A 5,425-nucleotide genomic window follows, 5' to 3' on the forward strand; every position below is an offset into this window, starting at 1 on the left:
GCACGAGTTAACTGAAGTCCAATTAATTTTTATTGCAAATCTTTCAGGTATGGTGCTTGGGAAACCTTGTCCTACTTTCCAGCCCTAATATTTGATTCTGATATTTATTGTGGAAAGGGAGATCTTATAGACCCCTTCTTGGGTCAGTTTCATTTCTTGTGCAACCAAGAATTTAGTATCTAAGGTTCCAACCAACATGCGTACAAGCAGATATAAATCAGTTAACTCTATTGAGTGTGTACGAGGTATATGCACTCAAAACAATTCTAAATTCCTCTATTAATAGCTGCTGGTCATGCCTGGATTTAGGGAATTTCATAATTATGGTTCTTAATTCAGCTTGGCTGTTTGAATTCTACTGTAGCTTTCATCCAGCTCATGGACAAGGTAATAGATGTTTAGAGGCAATTGACATTTTGAGGCCTTTAAAAGAGTCTTTAAGAAAAGGTAGGACATCTGGACAAGGTGAATAGGTAACAGGAGTTCATGAATATGCAGAAGAGGACAGATTTGAAAAATAGAGAATAAAAGTAGAACTGGACATAGGGAGGTACCTGGAGGACAAAGAGGAAGATAATTTCCTAGGGAAAATAAACATAGTATATCGTTGCCTGTGTCAAATTGTTCACTTGCTTTGGCAAAATAAACAGACAAAACTTTTAGTAAAGCAATCCTTTCTCAGAATTTTGTTTTGAGGCCTCTAAATACCAATTAAATTTTTGAAATGCTACCAGCTAGGCCTGAGACATCTTAATTCCTTTTATTTTCTAAAGAATCTCTCAAATGAACAATTTTGTTCAAAATTTTGTTCAAGTTCAAACATTCCACAGAGTGGCCACTGATTGCCCAAATCATCTGTGGCAAAATTCTACTTTTTAGAGAGATAAGCTCAAAAATTCATATTGTTATTAGAATATACATAAGAACTAGGAGTTTTTCCCAGGAGTTTGGAAAGGATTTCTGTTCAAACAACCCACAAGAGCTGGCGACAGTCGGTCAAAAGTGATGCTTTTGTACTTCATGCCCCAGGACCCCTAACTGACAGTTGCTTGCCTCCAAAAGAAGGAAGCACCCCCAGCAGTTATAAAACTACAGAAAAGTGTCTCTCTGGATCAAAGCAGTCAAGACAAAACAGTCTAGACAGAAGGAGAAACTTATCCAGTTTTATTGGTGACCCAAGCAAAGTTTGTCTGTTTAGATGAAAACCATAAACTAAGCCATCTACTAGGCTGGCTCAAACAACAGCCCTGCAAGTCCTATGTAAAAACACAAAGAAGAGAAGAAAAGGATAAAAAGGAATGGCCTTATTCCACCAGGAATTACAAACAAATGGAAACAAATTATAAAAGTTATATGTGACTTCCGCCTCCCGCCCACCGGAAAACTCTGAGGACATGAGTCGTCGCTGGGCTTGGCGGTTCTTGCTTTTCCAAGGCAGCGGAGATCGCTGGGTTTCAAGCCCCCGCGGGCATTTCTCGCCGGCCCTGCGGAGAGACTTCTTCACTATCACAACCAAAGAGGGATATGATAGGCGTCCAGTGGACATAACTCCTTTAGAACAAAGGAAATTAACTTTTGATACCCATGCATTGGTTCAGGACTTGGAAACTCATGGATTTGACAAAACACAAGCAGAAACAATTGTATCAGCATTAACTACTTTATCAAATGTCAGCCTGGATACTATCTATAAAGAGATGATCACTCAAGCTCAACAGGAAATAACAGTACAACAGCTAATGGCTCATTTGGACTCTATCAGGAAAGACATGGTCATCCTAGAGAAAAGTGAATTTGCAAATCTGAGAGCTGAGAATGAGAAAATGAAAATTGAACTAGACCAAGTTAAGCAACAACTAATGCATGAAACCAGTCGAATCAGAGCAGATAATAAACTGGGTATCAACCTAGAAAGGAGCAGAGTAACAGATATGTTTACAGATCAAGAAAAGCAACTTATGGAAGCAACTACAGAATTTACAAAAAAAGATACCCAAACCAAAAGTATTATTTCAGAGACCAGTAATAAAATTGATGCTGAAATTGCTTCCTTAAAAACACTGATGGAGTCTAACAAACTTGAGACCATTCGTTATCTTGCAGCCTCAGTGTTTACTTGCCTGGCAATAGCATTGGGATTTTATAGATTCTGGAAGTAGTATTAATGCTCATACTGCTGCGGCTATTGGCTTCTTAGAACACCAAACCAAGAGAGATTCACTTTGAACATTGTCAGCTGCAGCAAAACTTTACTACACAAGTTTATTTAAAGTATACATGGACTAAAGGAGGAAGTGTTTTAGAATGAGAAGACATATTTTATCTTTATAGTGTGTGTGTCTTTATATTGAAAAGCTGTCATTCAAACCTGGTTTGAGATGGAAGAGCGTTTCATCCTTTTGATAGTTCATAGAAATTGAATCAGTTTTCTTGTGTTTGCTTGAACAATTGTGTAAATCATACAGGATTCTGTTGGTATTGGCTACATATTTGAAAACTATTCCCTAGCCTACATACTTATTACTCAAATAACTTTCCTAATAACCATTGCATAATTACATTTTTCTATAAAATAAAAGATTATTAAAACAAAACAAAACTAAACAAAAAGTTATATGTGGCCAGGCATGGTGGCTCACACCTATAATCCCAGCACTTTGGGAGGCCCAGGCAGGCAGATCACCTGAGGTCAAGAGTTCAAGACCAGCCTGCCCAACATGGCGAAACCCCATCTCTACTAAAAGTAAAAAAATTAGCTGGGCGTGGTGGTAGGTGCCTGTAATCCCAGCTACTCAGGAGGCTAAGGCAGGAGAATCACTTCAATCTGGGAGGCAGAGGTTGCAGTGAGCCAAGATTGCACCATTGCACTCTGGCCTGGGCAACAAGAGTCAGAATCCATCTCAAAATAAAATAAAGCAAAATAAAACCCAGGTGCTAAACTGAAAATAGATAGCTAAGGAACACAGTGCAAGAGCATGGAGTTCAGACCAGTGCTAACTTCCCACATAAGCGCTGACTTGACAAACTGTGAACAGTAAGGTACCAGGGCCTTCTGTGGCTGCTGCACCTGGCTGAAAGCTGGGATCCACAGTGCTGGGCATTATAGCCCATATGTCAGTGGAAGCCCCAGGAAATCTCTAGAAATAAACAAAGACCACTCAAATTAGAACAAGCAGAGGCTACTTATTCAGAGCTTATAAGGGCAAGGAAGTCAGCCACCATCACTTGTGTTTGGTAGAGACTCAGCCAGGTAGGGAAGTGGGAAATGTTCATAGCAAAAAAAAAAAAAGAAAGCTTCAAGTGTGCTTTGATTGGAGGTTGTTGGGATTGGGAAGCTAGAGGCAGGATAACTAGTGGAAGGGTATCTTGGCTCTCCCTAGTTGGTCCTGAGTTAGCAGTAGAGGAAAATCATACGGAAGTTGGCAGTCACTGACCAAGTTCTGAGTGAATTGCTCCAGTGTTAGTAGTGCGACTTCCCAGGTTCCTTGCTGTAGAGTTTGTAGGTCAGAGTTCTAGTGTCATATGTGGTCAGGTCATTGTCTGTTTATATTTTCAGTTCCTCAGTCTTTTAATTTTCTAGTTAATTTTCCACTAATTGTCCCTGCTCTTTGTATGTATAATTGCAAACATTTGGCACAACTTAAATGTTGAATGCTAGGGTATTATTGATGGCTATTTAATTTCTATCATTTAAACTCCTAATGTTGGCCATTTGGAATTCCTGGGAATCAGCTCCAAGTGGAGAGGAGAATGAGGATGCAGCTTTTCTGGCCTCTCAAATAGGCTGGCTCCAGATTAAGTAAATTCTAGCCCAAGACATACTGACTGGGTCTTCAGCAACATTGGCCACAGGAAAAGCAGGGAAAATAGAAATAAGTGGATGGAGATAGGGAATAATAATAGTAGCAGTTGCTGTTATTTTTAAGCCATTGCATGTTTACAATAACATTTTTAAAGATGGACCTTTATTATTTCTACTTTACCAATGAGGAACCTGAACCAGAGAGGTTAAGTAACTTACAAAGACATACGACTAGTAAGTGACAGAGTAACAAGCTCTAAGCCCCATGTTTTCAGCTAATGTAACAAGGGAAACCATGCCTGAGGGAAGACAAAGCTAGACCATGTTGTGGTTAAGACAGCCAGATTGGGAGTTCTTCAGACCTGAGTTCAAATTCCAGCACCAGCAAATATTGGCATTGTGGCCTCTAACAGGTTCACTAACCTGTCTGAACTCTGAGTTCCTCATCTGCAAAATGGGGATAAAATATAAAGAGCCAGATGAAATCTATCATGTCATCCAGGCAGTTATTTACAATGCACCAAAATATCATTGAAAATAAAATGAGATAGAAGAAGAAAAAACTATTTCTTTCACAGAGAGAAGAATATCTGGCTGGAAGAAATATTTTATTCAATTGCTGAGGGGGAAGAACAGTATTGAGTAATAATAAATAGGAATAGTGGCCAAACCACCTTCTAAGGACAGGTGTGTCTGGTTAACAGTAGGGCTTTTGTTTGGCAGAGCGCTTTATGAATTTCTGGGCCAGAGCTTAATTATTCTGTAAAATAGGAGAATTGCTGGCACAGCCAACAGGGAAACAGGGATCCCCTTTACCCACTTTGCCATACTACATGCAGGCTCTCTATAGGTGCTCGGAATTTTAAAGGATCAATATGAAAAGGTACAAATTATTGGACTGTGCAATGCCCATGTGCCTTGGTCTAGCCTAGCTCAGGCTTAATTCATAGAAACATTGTAAAGATTAAGTGATATTAGGTAAAACTATGCAAGTGCCAATACTTAACTGTTTTTAATTCCCCCAAAACAGTAATTTCATGTGGCTCAATCCAAATATAAAGTATTGAGACTACTGTAATTCAGGACCTAAATCAGGGTAATTCCTTGCCAAGGGTAATTCAGTTGCCAAGAAGAAGGTGGCTAATTCAGGGAAGCTTCTGGCAGACAGCATGTAAGGTTCAATCTAGCAGATGGGTAGTTTTCAAATTCCAGTGAACATTGACATCATGGCTTGGAACTTCAGAACCTCCAGGACAGGGTTCTAGTAAGAGTGAAGCTGGATTGTCTGAGTTTCCCAACCAGCACACTGGGGTTCAGGACTGTATCTGCATTTCATGAAGAAACAGAAGTGTGGCCAGGTGTGGTGGCTCAAGGGCTGGGCGCGGTGGCTCAAGCCTGTAATCCCAGCACTTTGGGAGGCCGAGGCGGGTGGATCACAAGGTCAAGAGATCGAGACCATCTTGGTCAACATGGTGAAACCCCGTCTCTACTAAAAATACAAAAAATTAGCTGGGCACGGTGGCGCGTGCCTGTAATCCCAGCTATTCAGGAGGCTGAGGCAGGAGAATTGCCTGGACCCAGGAAGCAAAGGTTGCGGTGAGCCAAGATCGCGCCATTGCACTC

The 5,425-nt window shown here is 40.4% G+C and overlaps 1 pseudogene; it reads left to right on the forward strand.

Annotated features, from left to right (window-relative positions):
• The first annotated feature begins 1,388 nt into the window (after positions 1 to 1,388).
• Positions 1,389 to 2,610, forward strand: LOC100403083 (coiled-coil domain containing 90B pseudogene; annotated as a pseudogene).
• The last annotated feature ends 2,815 nt before the right edge of the window (positions 2,611 to 5,425 follow it).

The sequence above is a fragment of the Callithrix jacchus genome, chromosome 7 (assembly GCF_049354715.1).
Source record: "Callithrix jacchus isolate 240 chromosome 7, calJac240_pri, whole genome shotgun sequence".
In the NCBI taxonomy this organism is placed as follows: domain Eukaryota; kingdom Metazoa; phylum Chordata; class Mammalia; order Primates; family Cebidae; genus Callithrix; species Callithrix jacchus.